General features: G+C 34.8%; 1 long non-coding RNA gene across 1 annotated transcript in view; it reads right to left on the bottom strand.

Moving 5' to 3' along the window:
- Positions 1-19,614, bottom strand: part of LOC105092215 (uncharacterized) — a 447,960-nt gene that overhangs the window by 376,417 nt on the left and 51,929 nt on the right. The window contains exon 2 of the long non-coding RNA XR_004140251.2: positions 1,304-1,363. This is a non-coding gene — a long non-coding RNA (uncharacterized LOC105092215). The remainder of the gene's footprint in view (positions 1-1,303; positions 1,364-19,614) is intronic.

Raw genomic sequence — 19,614 nt, 5'->3', positions numbered from 1 at the left:
CTGCATCTGCTGTTTCTCAAGTACCTTCAGTTCAAAATAATCAAAATGCCAAAATAATATATTTGGGGTGTTACGTTCTGAAACCTTTCACATGATAATAGTGTAGTTTGCTTGGATTAGTGTGATAGAATAGATTGCTAAGGTCAAGTCGGAAAAGGTACTTAAAATTTACAAACCATACTTAAGTTGTCAATTAATTCTTGACCAATGTGCCAAGGTAAGTCATTAGGAAAATGACTGTCATTTCAACAAATGGGGCTAGAACAGTTGGCTATCTTCATATAAAAATAAATGAATTTAGACACTTATTTAGCCCAACATACGTAGAAACTAACTTAAAATAAATTATAGACCTAATATAAGACCTAAACTATTAAATTTTTAGAAGAAAACATAGCAAAAATATTTGTACTATTGAGTAAGGCATACATTTCTTAAACAGGACATTCAAAAACACAAACTATGGGAGAAAACATTTGATAAGATGGTCTTCATTAAGACTAAAAATGTATGATCTTCAAAAGATACAGTTAAGAAAATGAAAATGCATGCCAGATAGTACAAGAGAATAAATGATGTAGAAATACATATTTGACAGATGGCTTATATCCAGAAAATATTTACAAAAAACAAAAACAAAAAGCTTATACAAATCAACAATAAAACAAACAACTCATTTTTAAAAGGGCAAATTATTTAAACTGGCACTTTGCAAAAGTCAATAAGCTTATGAGATATACTTAACATTACTAGTCATCAGGAAAATGCAATTAGAAATCTTAATAAGATCCCACTTCACAGCCACAAGAATTGATAAAGTTGAAACAAAAACAAAACAACTGACAATGGCATGTGCTGGAGACTTAAGGCATTAAGAGAATAAATCCTGAGTTCTCACCACAAGAAAAACATGTTTTTCTATTTATTTAATTTTATACCTATATGAGGTGATGAATATTCACTAAACTTACTGTGATAATCACTTCACGATGCATTGTAAATCAAATAATTATGCTGTATGTCTTAAACTTACATAGTGCTGCATGTTAATTACACCTCAAAACTAGAAGAAAAAAAATAGTTGTATCTCTAGCAGAAATAGCAATTCAAACTCATTTTTAATCATGTTCATATTTTGATCCTTTCCAGGAGTAAGTAGTTAGCCATTAAGACAGTGACAGAGATAAGTTTATTGCTTAGATAAGTGCCGCAAAAGAAAGCATGCTCTTTGAAATGGGATATGGGACAGGGAAGTTTCAAAAAGGTAGACAGCAAAAGCAGGACTGTTTATAGGAAAGCTTACCTTCTTCAGGCAGGATAGCAGGTTCCTCTGGGCAACCGATGAGATGAGAGCCAGGCATTCCTGGGAGACACACATTGATGTTTTGATTAAAAGACTGCCCCAGAATGAGCAGTTAAACAATAAATTAAGTAGGATTAGACAATAAATGAATGGGAAAGCTGTAGAACACCAGAAACGTCTTAGTTTATAACCCCCCACCTGGCCTTTGTGTTACTGCAGTTTATTTGTCATTATTTCTCACTGTACGATGATGCAGCTGGAAGCACTGATGATCTAGATCACTGATATTCTAAAGATCCTTTACACTGTCCTTGGAAGTCAATGTTCAATGCAATTTGCTTATCTAAGAAATTTGGATCTACTAAAATTATGAGGCTAAAAAAAATAAGTCAAGAGCAACAGCTGTCAATTGTTTGTATCCTAAAGCCTATCCACTCTTCCCTAAAGTCCATTCTATGCACTCTCAGTTCCAGTTTAGCATAGATTTATCCTAACTTAGGTCTTCCAACATTGATCTGGAACTGGCACTTCTTAAATTTTGTGGTTTCAAGGAGGATTATCAGACACAAACCAAATTAGGTTTAATGTAATTGGAGATACGAACATAACTATTAATTATGTTTTATAGATTTAATGTACTACTTCTATTCCATTTTAAAAAGGATTCGTCTAAAATAATAGATCATTGTGTAGGATGAAGCAAATATGGAAGCTTAAAACGGTTTTCTGAAGGTATGTTGCCCACAGATAATAGTGTTCAAAAAGTTTAAAATTTATTCTTTTGAAAGCTCACTGTCATATTTACAAATTGAGTCCTATCTTCAGGGATATATTCCATATTATTTTGCATTTCTTTCTTCTCTACTGTGAATTTAAGATGGATAGTTCACCTTATTTCATAGTAGACTTCTCAATATCTCCTTGTCCATCCATACATGATAAATAGTATAAACTATAAGGTCACTTTATATTTTGTTATTCATGAAGTCAGGAGATCTAGGTTCTGGTCTAGTTTTATATCATCTCAGGCTAGCCTCTTTCGCTCTGAAAGCCTATGCCCTCATCTCTAAAATAAGACAAATGATATCAGCTCTGTCTGCTTCATAGTGAGGTTATGAATACCAAGTGCTTTTGAAAGAGCTTTAAACACTGTAAAACCATCTAAAAGCAGAAGATGTGATTAGCTCCAAAGTGGAATAATAGTAAATATATTGTACAAGGTCACTTTTATTCATTCATGTATTCAACAATCTAATCCTCTTTCTTTTCCCCCTATGAAACAAATAGTAAGCATCTTCTGTGTCCCAGGGATTATCTGATATGAAGAAATCTAAAATGAAGAGATTAAAAGATACAGAGTTTATCTCTCAGGCACTCAAAGTCTATCTAGGTTGGGAGACAGACAGGTAAGCAGCTAATTAAAGTAGAAAGTCATAGTTGCCATAATAGACATAATAACAGAAAGCTGAGGAAATAGAAGAATCGAATAAATCTGTTCGAGAGAAATGCTTCATAGCAAAGGCAACTGGAGGTAAATTTTGGTGGGTTATTGTAATCAGAAGTTTGATTTGGGGTAAGATAATAGGGTGAAGGTCAAGATTTAAGTTGGTGTCTCGGGGTAGAAGGCTTGATAGACTATTGTTTGCACTGAGGTTTTCATGAAGAATTTGCACCTCAGGCAAGATTGCTACACAGGCTCTAAACTGGGTAGACAAGTAACAGTCATAAATAACAAACCTCTGAATGGTTCAGAGTAATTAATTCAATCATGTAATTTTATGCTCCTAGTAGATGACTGGCAGCCAGCCTCACTCTAGAGGCCACAGGAACTAGCACTCTAGGGATACTGGAATGATAATTGTATATGCTATTCTTTAAGAGGCATTTTCATGCTTAATTGCAAAGTCTTACAAAAATCCCATGCAATCTGAGAGGAACTGATAGTAGAGGCAATGCATATGTACTTTGCCTGAATAATTAAAGTGGAGGGATTTAGACCATCCTATTCAAAATATACTTCTTTGGTAGGTTGATTATTTTGAGCTGAAAAGTGCATGAGAAACAGCAAATGCAGAAAGGGCTCCCTGACCTCCCATTACTCTCCCCTACCCGCCCCTACAATATATTTCCAAGTTACTGTCCCACAAATTACTGACCCTCACGCAAGGTCACTCAAGGTCACTCTTTTGTCTTGTTACATCCCTGTAATTTATTGTTCTTTGTGTAAAAAGGTATACAAATATTTGGCCCTAATGGCTTCTTTGGGTCTTTATTTCCCCTCTGAAAACTCCTATGTGCATATAAAAAAAATTAAGTGAAATTATATATAAAAATAATTAAGTGAAATGTGTATTTTTTTCTCATATTAATTTGTCTTAAGTCAGTTTGACTCCTAGGCCTGAGTCCTTTCTTTTCTGAGATATTAGCATTTCTGGACCCAAATGCTAGTATTTCCACCAAGTTTTGAGAAATCTTAACCAGAAAAAGTGATCTGAGCATTAATATTGATAAAGATCTTGGATTTTACCTTACAGGTAATGAGGATATTTGCAGGAAAAAAAATGACAGTTTTTGAAAATTACTATTCTGACAACATCAAGGTCAACAGATAAAAATGAGGATGAGGATGCAGTTGACAGAAGAGAGGGAGAACAATTAAGAGTAATACACTGACTTAGATGTAAGACCATCCATGGTAGTGGTGATAAAAAACAATGATAATAACGAAATACTCCTAAAGTAGTATTGACAGTATGCAATGAGACCAGTGTGGAGAGGAGGGAGGAGTTAAAGATTCTGATTTTGGAGTCAGTGTAGTTAGCAGCACCATTTACTAAAATATGTCATATACATGGAGTGGGTATGGCAGGGAAAATAATGAGTGCAATTTGGATACGTTCATTTTTAAAGCACTTGTGGGATATCTAAGTATAGATGCCAACATGACGGTTATAAATATGATTCAGGTCCTCAAGAAAAAGATCTAGACTGGAAATAAATATGTGTAATCACCAACTTGGTTCAAATCATAGAAAAGGTTGGAATGATTTTTTAAAAGACCATTTTAATTTAAAAGATGGCAACATTAACAGCTAGCCTGAAGATGAGATACCAACAAAGAGTTCTGAGGAAGAAAGTCACAGAGTAAAGAGAAGTAGTGTTGGAATTAATGAAAAGACAGTTTTAAAGCAAAAGAAGAGGGAAACTGGGTGCAGACAAAAGAGCCAAATGTTCCAGTGATACTGGCAAATGAAGAAATGGAAAAGAAAAATCAAGGATACTATTAACCTTAATATAATAGTCTGGCATTGTGGTTAAGATGAAATTCAAGTTTTAAAGGCTTTAGTAGTAAATAGATGTTGATGAAGAATACAGAAATATATGTTCTTCTCTCAAAAGGTTTATTTCAAAATATAGAATAAAAAAAGATGGTGGCTTGAAAAGGAATTGGTGTAGAGGGAAAGAAATTTTTGTAACTGATTAATCAATTATGAATTGATTTCATTCTATGGAGGGAGGTATAATGCTAATAAAAGAGGATATCAGAACTGGATTCTGGATCTAGTTTTTCTATTGTTGAGGGATACACTATATTATAATAGTTAGGGTATCCATTTTGGAGTTAGGCATCTTGTGTTCAAATCTCACTTAACCAGTTGTATGTCAATTCATTTACATGTAAAATTAAGGAAATGTTTTTTTCTCATATGTTTGCTGCATCCAGCACACAGTAAGTACTCAATATGTATTCATTATTGCAGATTTCTTTCCACACAAGCATAGAGTATTTTTAAAGCAAATATATGTGTATCTATTGGCTAAGAATTTGGCTCCAAATCAATTTCTGATCAATATTTTATGCCAATGCAAATGCTGTTCTCTCCCTAAATGAGACAATGACTTTTTCCAGGATTAGTGGAACCTGCTAGAGCACGGAGCTGTCATTCAGGCCACTAACTTCATAGTAAATTTTATTCATGTTAATATCAGAATGTCTCTAGAGATCAGGATCTTTTCTCAATGTTAAAGACATGCTCTGAGTTTAGGGTACTTGTATCCAAAATAAGTGCAAATGCTTTTTAATTGAGGTTTCTGCATAACTTTGCTGGCTCAAATACCTAGTTCCTTGGATATATTTTTTTATTTTAAATGGAAAAGCATGCAAGATGCTCAATTAAAAAAAAAAAAAAGAAAGAAAGAAAGAAAGAAAAAGAAAACCGATAAGGATGGCCAGAATCTCAACATCCTTAATTAGGTGCTCCAAGAGTATGCCATGTGGTTAATGATGGAGGTCACAGAATCAAACTTACTAGCTCAGACTGTAAGCAGATCTCTGCAGGAAACACCCTCAGCAGGAAATCCCTTTTGCCTTGTCACTTTAACAAAGCTACATTGTAACTAACTTTTAAATCTGGTGCCCCTGTGCTTTACAAATCTTTTGATCACATAATACTTTGCCTAACTTGTTGGTGTTCTCCATAGACCAAAGAAGTAGAAATGGAGAGTAAGAAATTATTCACAAATGATCAGATCTCTTTCCTAGTTCTCCTTCAGTAATCTCACAAATTGTGAACAAGATAGCATCTAAGGAAAATTCACAAGGAATTGACAGTCCTGTACATCAAGCCTGCCTGCAGTGAGGGATGGTGATGACTCTGATCCCCTTATCTCAATGATCAACTGAGATCACTTCTTTTTTCCTTTAAAAAGTTCGCAGCTGAGCAGAATCTTCTGAGATAGTTTTTGGGGACACTGAGTCCACCATTTCCCCAGATTGCTAACATTCTAAGTAAAGGCAACTTTATTTTCTATCAACATCACCTCTCCCAAGTATTGCTTTTGAGTGGCAAGTAGCAGAACCTGAGTTCAGTAATAAGACTTGGCTCTAAACACATATGGAAAATAGGTGTGACAATAAGAGAGTTGAATAATAGCTTTCTTCTCCTGTAGTCTCAAGAAATCAGATCCATAGCTACTTTCCCAGAGGTCCACCTGATCCTACTTGATAAGTTTTTAAAGGCAAGTGTATAATTTCAATTAGAAAAAGACACAAGATCTGTTTTACTATAGCAGTTGAAAGTAGGGTTAAACATTGATGATAAGGTGATCTAGAAAAGACTGATTTCAAGTAACAGAGAGAAGATGTAAAAGATGGAGAAGTAAATGGAGAGGAGAAACAGCAAATACGGAGGGGAAGGAGAGGGTAGAGGAAGAGGAGAGAAATAGATGGAAGGAGGAAGGGCAACAATGCCTTCATACCACTCTCCAAAGACATCAGTTTCATGGAATAACAAAAATTTTAAATCTTACATTTGTAAGAAGATATTCTAGCACCAGAGACCAAGTGCTAAGATATCTAAACACTCCAGTTTGGTTTTGTCCACACCAGAATCCCTCTTTCTTAGTAGGTGAGTAAGGAGCAAGAGAAACTTTAAATAACATACTAGGAATGAAGCATCTATAACCAAAAGAGAATTTTGACAATCTAAGGTGAAGGCAAAAAAGCTAAAACTAGAGATTAAAGTAGGAAAAATATGATATTTATGGAATGATCCTGGAAAAAGAAGGGGACTCCCATTATAATTAAGAGAGAGAGTGTTGATGAAAATATGTGCCTTGAAAGAGAGACAGGAATAATGAGCTCACCTTCTCATGACTTCTGACTCTCTGAAAATTCAAGGGACCCTTATCTAATCAGGGTGAGAGGGCTTGAAGAGACTTATAAGTGTTTGCATCAAACCATGGAGAATCCAAGGATTAGGGTTGTGAGGGAGGAAAAATAATTTTCCTCCTACCCTTTTAGGTTCTTGGCTGAGACCGACTGTTACCAGGGCTGTTGCCCCAGAATCATACCCCTGCCCTTCCCTTGAATAGAAACCAATTACTCTTAATCTAAGTTTCAAGAGGAAGCTGCAAAGGAAAAAAAGAAAAGGAAAAACCAACGACTGGTTAGAATCAACTAGGCCCAAGATGTAGGAGGATTTGACTTTGAATAGACTTTGAGCCTCATTATAAGCTCACTGTAATTCATGCAAAATGACACACCCACCTATGCCATGACAGCTGATTATCACCATGACAACAACCAGAAAAGCCCATACAAAGACTGAAAAGGAGGGTTGCATCAGTTCCAGGTCCTAACCACACCCCATGTTCCCAGATAACTCATTAATATTCCTCCATTCTTTCCAATTCTCTCCCTTTTACCTTGACCCTCCTATATGTTTGGTGCCTCCACCTGATTTGGATTAAGAAGTTGATTTGCCAACTAGGTTCCCCTTTCTCCATTCTTTTGGCCATTGATTAAAGCCTGTGCTGTTCCAGTCTCAGCATTGGTTTCATTATTGTCTGGGTGAATCCAGTCCAAAAAAGAACCTCCCTGGCTGGGACAGGGGTGTCTCAGCCTGGGCTAGGACCTCACCAATTCAGTAATACAACCTATAATAAAAGACAGATTAATAGAAGAAAAACAGAAGTTTAACAACACATATACCTCCTGTATACATGGGAGATAACCAGGAAAACTGACTAACCACTAGAAATGGCTCAAGTCGCTGCCTTAAATACCATCTTCAACTAAAGATAAAAGAATGATGTTGGGGATGGGGAGAGCCAGTTACAGGAGGTTATCAGGCAGAGCACAATAAAAAAAAAAAAAAAAAAAGGGTATGGTGGTCATGCAGATTTAAATCCAAGCATTTAAAAAACTTTTTTAAATTAAAAAAAAAATTTTATTGAATTGTAGTTGATTTGCAACATTAATTTCAGGTGTACAGCAAAGCAATTCAGTTATACATATACACACATACATATTTTTTGCTTTTCAGATTCTTTTCCATTATATGTTACTACCAGAAATTGAATACAGTTCCCTGTGCTATACAGTAGGTCCTTGTTGTTTATCTATTTTATATATAGTAATGTGTATCTGTTAATCCCAAACTCCTAATTTATCCCTCCCTGCTGTTTCTCCTTTGGTAACCATAGTTTGTTTTCTATTGTCTGAGTCAGTTTTTGATTTGTAAATAGCATTTGTATCATTTTAATTCTATACTATTTTTGCAACTCTCTGTAAATATAAAATTGTCTCAAAATGAAATATTTAAAATGGCTATGGTTATAGAAATACCCAATTTAAATCTAATCTATTTTAAGTCAGGCAAACTATAACATATTTTGTAAAGATTTCTCAATGCAGTTTAAGTTGTTGTTGTGATTTTTTTTGTTTTTATATTATATCCCTCTTAGGATGTGCAGTTAATGTACTGTTTTAAAGTCAAAGTAATCTTCTTCATGGTCATGCCATTAATTTAATAGACATCCAGGGTCAAGTGTTTCTGTTTATTTATTTATTTGGTTGTTTCATTTCTTTCTTTCTTTCTTTCTTTGTTTTTTTAAAATCCAAGCCTTCTTCATTGAGTTTCCTAGAGAATTAGTCTTCCTTCTCTTCCTGGTACAGACAGGGAGACACACTTACAAATGGAGATTTTTCTTACAAATGTAAAAGTTTCCTACAAAAAGTAACTTCTATTCAGTTTTCTTATCTCCTGTTCAAAAAAAAAAAAAACACTTCAAAATAACTCTTATGGTAAAGAAGCATATTTTGAGGAGGCATATTCTGCTCCTCTTCAGGAATCAACATTTCTAATTTAGTTTAAGAACAGAAAACTGTCAAACAGGATTTATCAGGCTAATCAGAAAAGAATCAGAAAAACCACCTGTGCATAGCAATTTTTCGAGAGAAATTGTCTTGCAAAAGCATCTTTCTTTTTGGTTTGGTACACAGGAGACAAATTTAAATCTTCCTCTGACAATTCTCACTATTCAGTATCGCTAGTAATATAAACTAAATAAAAATAAGGAAATGTTGTTTTGTGTTCCATGGCCATATAACATGTCTTGAAATATCTATGGCTCTAACATATTTGAAGTCTATTGTAAAGGTAGTTAGAAAATTATATAATTTTCCTTCTCTTGGTGAAATTCACAAGCTCAAGGAATGTGCCTTTTGAAGTGACTTTATGTTAAATTAATTTTATTTGGTTTAGCACATTAGCAGATGTGCTTTCTATTGGGAGACTGCTTCTTCCTATAAAAGAGGTAATACAAAAAAGTGAAAAGTGTACACATTTTAGTGTTGGGATACTTGGGTTCTAGACTCAACTCTAAGTGATGCCTAAATGTTCTATGAAGATTTTAATGTCTACCCTAATGTAAGCATTTAGGGTAGAGAGATCCCCGGGGAGGGGGGGGGCAACCAAATATGGCTTTTTAACCTGAGAAAAGCCAGAAGCACTTTCTTGAACTGTTCCACAGGATTTAAACCACCCCCTGGAATGTTCAACCACCAGATCAACTGGAGCCTAAAAAATGAAGATGTTTACCTTTTCTGACCCTCAAGACTTCAATCAACTAAAGTTTGGACTCTACTGACCTTTGCTCCAATTCTATGCTGAATTCTTCATGAATATGTATGCAACCTTAGCTTAAAATTTCCTCAATTTTATTGTTCAGATAGATATTACTTTGGAAAAGATCCTCAGTGTTCTCCTTACTTGCTGCAAGTAATAAATCCTTCCTTCTCCTATTCTGGTTGTGTCTTTTGGCTCAACACACACCAAGAGGCTAACCCAGTTTTCAGGTAACACTAACTCTCCACAAGATATGACAACCTTTATAATTGGGTCAAGCATTCTGATGAACACTCTAATGATCAGGAAGTAAAAAAAGTCCACTGCAGTATTAAAGCAGTAGCAACAACTCTGACAGACATGAGCTAAGTTCACGCATAAGTCAGAATCTGAAGGAAATAAAATGTAGGTACCAATTTTCCATCACTTTGCAAATCTCTTATGCCTAAGCCCTCTCTTTCTTGTTCATAAAGGCTATAGCATGTGGGCATTGATGAATTTATGTGTAATCATGATCTCCTTTCTTAAAGTATTTCTGCTTTGAGAAGTACTCTTGGGAATGAATCCTTAATGTTTTGAGATATGAAACTGTTCAAAATAGTAATATTGCTGACAAGCATTTTCAGATTAATAGGTTTGTTCCATGTGTCTTCATTAAGGAGTGATTAACTCCAAAATCAAGTTAAATTTATATCCATACATGTGTCTCAACACGTATGTATAATAAAATGACTCAGAAAAAGGAAATAAACCAAAATATTGGCAAGTGCTGTAATTTGTGGGTTTTAACTTTACTCTTTATTTCTGTGCCTTCCAGATTTCCTGTAAGCACGTAGGGATTCAGAGCAGGCCCCCAGAAGATGTGCCGCTTGAGCATGTGGATCATTTTGAGCTAAAAGCAATGGAGCCCCTGTGAGATCAGGAGAAAATACTGCCCCTCAACACACACACACCCTTAACTACCCAGAAGAATTTAAATTGGGAATTTTCCCAGAAAAATAAATTTATCTAAGTGGCCCCATCTATATGGCAGGACAAATGTCAAATTACCAAACATCTTCATTTCTTATTGTCCTGAGAATGACCCTTGTGTCCTTCGAGGCCCCAGGCCCCCTATCTCATTCCTTAGCTCAGGATGGTATATAGACCTCATTCTACCTTCCTTTCTGTCTTTGAACCTCTCATATTTGTGGGGTCTCTGACTCTTTCATGTATGTGAAGTTCTTGTACATACAAAATTAAATTTGATTTTCTCCTGTTAATCTGTCTCATGTTAACTTAATTCCTGGACTAGCTAAAGGAATTTAGAAAGGTAGAGGGAAGTTTTCTTCCTTCCTGGAATTACCACCTTTATAAGTAGTAAAGACATCTGCTAGACTGGAACCGGATGGCCAGCAGAAAAGAAAGGGTCTGGGTGCTTCTGTTGGCATGTTTTGATAAATTAATAGGCAGAAAAAAGTCTACTGAGGGTTTCTTTCTTCCCTATTCCTGATTTTGGAAAGATAAATTTTCTAAAGTTCAAGACAGGAAAATTCTTTCAAGTATGGATAGAAATTATTTCTTGATAAGTAGATATTAAAAATTTTAAAAATAGGTGACTAGTAAACAAGTTTCTGTTCCTCTTATTGTATTTAGAATATATTTTTGCTTTTAGGGACTTTATTATCAGTATCTTCATATAGTAATATTTGTTTGATGATTCAGTTTTATGATTTTTTTCCAATTCAGATTTTTTCTGTATAATTTCTTTAAATAGAATTACAGAAAAACAGAATAATAGAAAAAAATAGAAAATTTCATTAATGTGTTTCAAAATAATGTTAGTTTAAAAGCACTAGTGGACTCACTTTCGCTCTAAGGTACACAATGACTGATTCTTTCACTGACTGGGGTTTGCAGTAGCCCTTGAGATTAGACTTCATTTATCATCCAAGGATTCACTGTAAATGGACTCTTTAAAAATTTTTTTCAGATGGTAAGATGTGGCTCTTGGACAAGCACAAAGATCAAAGGTGTAAAAAATTACACAAACTGGATTTTATATCCAAGAATGCCAACTACTTTAAACTTCAATAATATTAGTTAACAAAATCCTTTAAGAGCATATTTTAGATAATTGGTTTTTTCCATATAGCCCCTTTCTTTCTCTCTCTCTCTCTCTCTCTCTCTCATTCTCACTCTTTCACTTTCTCTCTCTCTCTCTCACTTCAAAATTAAGCAAGCATTTGAAGCAGCCTGAGGTGTAAAAGAGGGTAGTAGAGTTGCCTGGGTTGAAATGATGGTTGTTTACTCGTCTCCTGGTTCCTGCTGTTTTACCCAAGCTAGAAATAAGGGGGTCTTCAGAATCATTAGGATTTCTCAAAGCCCTTATACCCTAAGATTTATCACAGTTTCCTAATTTTATACTGTAGGGGAGCAAAACTTGCTACCCTAAGGTATCTCTTTGGCATGAAGACTAATTTAGGTTGATTATTTTTAAGGCCCCAAAGACTCAGGAAAATCCTTTGAGTTTCCCCCTAGCTGCCTAAAGAATATGGAACTGTTCCAGGAAGGGAGCATCACCATAGACAACTAGAGCTTGCACTAGGTGTGGCAGACAGGGAGGAACCAAGCAAAGCCTGTCTGGTAAAATCCCACTCCCTGCCCCATTGTCTCGGCATGGCCCAGCAAACATTGTTTGCTGAACATTTGCTTTTCCATCTTCATGTGAGTTGTTTTCCTTCCTCGTGAAGCCCCAAACCACAACTCAAAACACCCTCTTACGTCTTTAGCTGAAGATGGTACTTAAGGTAAGGGTTTCAGCAGTCTTGGTCAGTTATTCAGTTTTCCTGGGTCTCTCTCATGTATACATGATGTTAAACTTTGATTTTCTCCTGTTAATCTGTCTCATGTTAATTTAATTCTTAGATCAGCCAGAAGAACCTAGTAGGATAGAGGAAAATTTATTCCTCCCCAACAATACACATAGTTTTGGTTATTTTTTTTTTATTATTACTTGGGTGATTGGGAGGCAGCAACTGAAAAAGGGAAGCAGCTGGTCAGGCAGTAATATCTACTTTGGTCCCAATTCTTAGCTATTTTCCACGACATTCTGATAGACCTCAAAAATGCTACTTTGTATATTACCAGCACCTGATAGAATAGGAAACATCTGCAAAATCTCATCCTATTGCTCTTGCAGAAAATAGACAAAATACAGATTAGTTAATTAAGTGCAAGTTCCTATTTCAGGAACAGACTTTTGGAACTCTCCGTTAACCTGGCAATTAACAAACTGGGCAGACTATGACTTTTGGCTGAAACTCACAGGCATTGAAGTACATTTTTGAAAAATGCAAAAGGTAAGGGGAACTAGTTTTTACCCCGGGAAAGACACATGAAGATATGGGTGTGATGTGCTCAGGTATCACTGAATTAAATATTGTCATAATTTGAAATTTGGTCCCAAAGTAGAATCTTCTTAGAGCTGTCATTTGACTGCGTTCTCAACAAAAATGACAATAATATAACTACAAACACAATCATAACAAAAACACTTTTTTGTCTAAAATCCATTAGACTATTCTGCTTAGCCCATTTGTTCTCATTCTCTACTAGACTGCTGGTAGAATTACATGTAATATCCAGAATGATCATTTACTTCATTTAGAAATAAGACTTTTACTGCTTTCTAAAATTTTAAATACTGAAATGACATATAGGTCCTGTAAAAGACCCTTTCCTGAGGACTTTCTGTGACCTGTAGCATTTTCATAAATGACATTTCATCTTAACAACCACTGACTCTGACTGTTCCACTCTAAGAAACAGATAATAAGCAGCACACTCTCGTTTCTTGAACAACAAATGTATATTTCTCTGTGTATATTTTTCCAGATTGAGGTGGCTGAAGAACATTTTTCTTGTTTGTAAGGATAACACTGGGAAGAAGCTATATTAAAAGTGACATTGATATAAGTACTACTTTTATATGGGCTACTCTTGAAAAACAAAAACTATTGATGTTCTTGTTTGAACACCCATTTTACCAAAGGGAAAAAAAATCCCATTTAATGGTATTGTTATATAAGCTTTATTATTCAAGCCCCAAACCTCCAAATACTAGCCTAACATTGCAGTAAGTAGTTGAAATTTCTCTTTTCATATTTTCTATCTAATAATCAGCACAGCATATATTCAGAGAGTACTGCAATACGTGATAAATGTCCACATCATATTTATTAGTTTTTTTTTCATTGAGTGTTGATCCTATTTCTAGTTTTGACTGGTTACAGGGGCCTATTCATTTTTTATATTGATAGTAGATGCTTACTGTTAAAAATCTTACATAAATCAGCCTTTATTCACATGCAGTTTTATTTGTTTCATAAAACCAGTAATGTGCCATCACTTAGACACCGTCAACATTTTTCACGTGAAAAAGTGATTTTACTGCTTTACATCCATGTGCTTATCATTTAGAGAAATAATCTCAGCAATTTCTCTTGAGATTTTATTCACTGAAAAAAGAGGTTCTTAAAAGCTCAGGACTTTGTGGCAAAACAATTGGCATTGTCTATTACGCCTGGATAAACGTTTGTACTTTTTAACGGTTTCCTAGCATTCTCTTTTCAAACAATGCCTGTCTCAAAATCAACATTGCACTCAATGATGTTTCTATTTTTGTTTTCCTTGATCAGTACCAGGGGAAGAAGAATATAATGGGCCCTGCAGAAGGCCTGTTCAGGGTAACATGGAATCCAAGGGAAAGCTAATCACCTAATGATTCCAAGGCAGTTTAAATTCTTGCTACCCAGTTCACTTCTGTAAACAATCGGTGCCTGATGAGTGCCTGAAGGGCTAAAACACTGACTGCACATTTCTGCTATATTTACAAGAATAAGGCAGTCCACGTGTACAAAGCATGTGAGACAAGAACTACCCCGTGCTTCTGTCAGAGCTCGGCTTAAAGGACAAGACCAAATGGAACTGAACGTAAAATAGGTTAAAAATATGAGTATATGTGCCAGTTTGATTTTTTTTTAAATATGAGATATCCAAAAGAAAAATATCCAGTTGTGTTGCATGAGAATATGTTTTGAAATTGAAATATTTAAAAAAAAAAAACAATGGAAATTTGGACTGTTTAATATTTAATTTGAAGGAATTATATATTAAAATAACTCAATTTTTATAAAAACAAGTTTGTACAGGGAAAATCTCAAAGACTGAATAGGAAAGCATTGGAAAGGAAATACATTCTTATCTAAAAGCACGGTAACTTGGAAGCTGAAAACTCTTCAAACAAAACAAGTTCTTCATGCAAATTTTGTTTTCTTACTTAAACTTTTTTCTTAAAGTTTAAAACCTGCATTTGTTGGTTTTCCAGTGATATGACACTTCAAAAGAGAAAAATCAGTTTCCTTTTCCTTGAACCAAAATGAAATCCTTTAACAAAAAGTCTTTTGGTAGTGAGTCACTAGCAATGAATATAGCTCAAAGCCTTGTTTAAAGAAACTCAGTAATACCAAAAAGCAGAAGAGAATATGAAAAGAAAGAAAATCTGTACTAAGTATGATCTAAAAAAATTAATTTAAGAAATTCCCCCCCACCTTGTTTCTTCCAAGAAGGTAATAACAGTTGGGAATCTTTCACATAGAATTGGCCTCAAGCAGTCCATGAAATACAGAGAATGCAGAGACACAATTGAAGCGGAAATTGTTTCAAAGACCTCAATCTACACTATCCTAAATATGCAAATAAAAGACCTTAAAGGTAGAATTAGGAAAGCCTGGCTGTAGAGAGAGAAATGGAATCTCATGTAAATACTCAGACTCAGGACTGAAAACACACTTTATATTATCTAAACTACTTCACCTTATATACTAAGTAAATCATATCATTGTGGCAAAAATCAGGTATCATTAATAGAATCCCTATTAAAGGGACCTCAGATAATACATTTTTTTTAAATTATATATTTTTTAATTTACCATTTACCTGCACAGAGGAATTACATTAAAAGATTGTTAGGCAGTTAGATAGGTGGAATAACGAGGCAGATACGGTGGAGAAGAGGGAGGATGGGCGAGAGATGGTGACATGCCTGCTTTCAGCCTAAGGGGCTTTACTTCCTCTAAATGAGTGCCAGCATGAAACCATTTGGGACCAAATGGCCACGACTGTGCGGTATCGACAAGGATCTAACTGGATATGACCCAATGCTCATTGTAATATAATTAGCATTGTGGCTTAGGCCCTGTGTGTATCGTGGGTAAGGACATGCACAGAAGGGGATGGGCATGACTAAGCACTCCAGGGGCAAGAGCCGTCAATCAAGAGACCCCTCTAAGCAAGGGTATGAGACAGGAGACCAAGAAAGACTTGGGCTGCCATCCTCTCTTTGATCAGCCCGCCTTCTACTCTTACAGGTGCACTTTTGCTTAGCTAATAAGATCTTTAAAATCTTTTGCTACACAATGCTTTGTCTCCTGTCTAAAATCTTCTCTTTTGGGCAAGACAAGAATTGAGGCATTATGTTGTACACCAGAAACTGACACATTTTAACTGCCTATATACTTCAATTAAAAAAAAACAGAACTGAGGCCTAACTCTTTTGGGGGTAACAATTGCACTTCATATAATACTAAAAGCTAAATACTTTATATAAAAGTACCTATGTATGGGCTATAAATATATATAAACACACAATATATTCTTACTCAAAATCATTTCCTCTCACAAAACACTCATTGTATATATATATATATATATACACACACACAATGCATTATGCATATGTGCATAAATATACACATTATATATGTATTATATGTTATGTGATATATATGTAGTTTATATAAATCTAACATACATATTATACATAATATCTACATATATCTTACTAACAGATGCCAACTTTTCTCAGTTTAAGATGCACAAAATGATTTCTTCATACAATGGCATGAAGTATGAAGCAGAACTAAGGTAGTCATGAAAATTCATTAACCTGAGTAGTCAAAAGTTAATATCAAAATTAAGATGTCAAGAGTTCTAAGCTTAGCACACAAATATATAATTTTTGCAAAGTGAGTTCAAGATCTGTTATACCCCACAATCTGACTCCAAGATCTAATCATTTTACTTTGCTTATAAAAAGATAAGAAGAAGTAAAAGTTTAGGATGGGGCTAGGATTATGTTATTAAGTAATTAAAAGTAAAATAATTTTTGCAGTCCTCTAAATCATCAATATGTCCAAAATTCTCAGTAATAATAATAGCAAACATATGACATTTGTTGTATGGTCAGGCTATGTTCTAAAAATTTATATTAACTTATTACTTGGCCTGTGAAGTTTTACAGTGGCATCAATAATAGTTTCCTTTCCTTCCAACCTTGATTGGTACCTGCTGGGAGACAATATAGTATGGTACAGAATTCATCATTATTGAGCAATGCCCTACTCTTACTTCCCATGAAAAACAATTCTCAGATACTCCTTATTCATACTGATGTAATATTCTTTAGTTATAATTTTAAATAAATATGGTAAAACATACTAGATATAAACTCTTTATGTTTATAGATCTAAGCAAACTATAAAACCAGATTTTCAAGTTAAAAATGAAAAAATCTATACAATGATCGAAGTTGTATTGTTCTTTCTGTACAATTTTTAAATCTAGTAATTGCTATTCTGACAGGTACATCAAACTAATAGTGTGCTCCAAAATGTAACCCAGGAAGATTTTAAAGTTACTACCTAACTAAAAACAACAACAACAAAAAACTCTTCCTTGAAGCAAATAAAAACACAACACACAATGTGTCTGTGGTAACAAGTCACATTCTTATTTCATTAAATAAAGAAATGGATATCTCGCAGTATTTAAAGGCCTTCCTATCAAGCTTGGAAACCACCACTCAAATGAAACTACTTGTTGAGATTTCCAGGGACCCTCAAATTTTGAATCCAGTGTGCAGTTGCTAACCTTGATCACATTTAACAACCAGTGGCACCTAACACAGTTGATGACTGACTTTCTTGAAACATGGCTTTCTTGGCTTTCAATATACCATACTCTTCCTGCTTTTCCTCTCACCTCTCTTGTAGCTCCTTTTCACCTTCCTTTGTTACCTAATTTCCTTGACTTCTAAAATTAGAACTCTAGGGCTAAGTTCTATCTATAGTATTTCCTTTCTATACTCACATTATTCAGAATTTCACTCACTCTTCCTTCACAGTCACACCATCATATATGGTCACAGGCTTCTCTTGCTTAGACTGTTGTAATAGCCTCCTAACTGACTCGCTGTTCTTATCCTGGACCCTTACAATCTGTTTCTGACAGTGCAACCAGTTTTTTCCCCAAATATTCCACATCACTTTAATCCTCTACTCAGAGTCCATCAATGGCTCCCATCATATTCCGAATACATGTAAATCTTCATGGTGGCCTCAAGATCCCCACCCAATCTGGTCCTATTTCTTCTCTGTCCTACTACTCTCACCTTGCTCAGTCTGCCCCGGCACACTGACTTCTTTACTGGTCCTTGAACACAGCAGGTACTATGCAGCTCAGGCTATGTAGACTGCTGCTTCCTGGATTTCTCTCTTCCCAGATAATGTCAAGGCTTGCTCTGTTCTACTTGATCACCCTAATCAATTCTTGGATTAACTACACCTTCTTAAGGAGGTCTTCACTGACTACCCTCTTTTAAGTTGTAACCCTATAAGTAAGTTCATGGATCTCCTCATCTTCTCCCTATGCTCTGCTTTATTTTTTTTTCCACTATCACTTATCACCATTTTACATTCAATGCATTTCTTTTATTTAATATTTATTGTCTGTCTTCCCTCAGAAAAATGCACACTTTGTGAGGCAGGTATTTTTGTGTGCTTAATTTCTCCTCTATCCCCAATGCCTGACAGAGTGACCAGCATATTCTGATCAATCAATATTTTAGAAAATAGTAAATACAAAATGATTCAAGCCAATTATTGCTTTTAACATTAGAAAATGTTGAATTAATGGCAGCCATACAAGGTTACTCAAGCAGAATCCTCAAGCCTATGAGGATATTCTGTATCTGCAAACTTTTAAGTAGCAGAAACTGACATACTACTAAGTTGCATGGCCTTTGGATTTTTAAGACTTGGTTTACATCCTGGTTCCGATACTTTCTAGCCCCATAACATCTGGTAGTTTACTTATTCACACTAAGCTTCAATTTCCACATCTGCAAAATGGATACGAAAATTTCATATGGTTGCTATGAGGGCTAAATGAAGCAAATAATTTGATTCTAATAATTATTTATTATTTAATTACTTAATATTTAAGTATACTATAAAAGGCAATGTATTTTCAGTTTAGATAATTTTCTTCTGAAAACACCAGTAATAGAAAAGTTAAACATTAGAAAAAGTTACACAATGAAATCTTATACTGGCTTGGAAACTTCCATGACCCATGGATAGATCCTGAGACATGGTATCATTAAAGCTGGAAGATCCTCTTTTTCTCTAACTTGATTTTATTAGTGAATCATGCCTGATACAGTCAGCATTTATGACTCTAAATTAAACTATTGTCAATAAACAATACATCATCATCCAGCATATGAAAGAACTCAAGGTCAAAAATTTTACCAGAATATCTTAATGTATAGCAATGCTTAACTAATTTACTCCTTTAGAATTCATGAATTAATTCACTTACTTTTATCCTCCAAATATGGGCTTTTAAATTTCAACCTTCCTTTGCTTCTGAAGCAAGATATGACTGCCTTAACACATTATTTCCCTCATCTCAGTTCAAAATGAGATGCTCATACTAATGACATTATTCCTACATGTCCTTTTTTTACCACTGCATCATACCTTAATGCAAGAGTTTATGGACTGTGGCCCTTTACTC

The sequence above is a fragment of the Camelus dromedarius genome, chromosome 11 (genome assembly GCF_036321535.1).
Source record: "Camelus dromedarius isolate mCamDro1 chromosome 11, mCamDro1.pat, whole genome shotgun sequence".
Lineage (NCBI taxonomy): Eukaryota > Metazoa > Chordata > Mammalia > Artiodactyla > Camelidae > Camelus > Camelus dromedarius.
The sequence above is the reverse complement of the archived record's forward strand: the minus strand, read 5'-3'. Positions and strand labels throughout refer to the sequence as shown.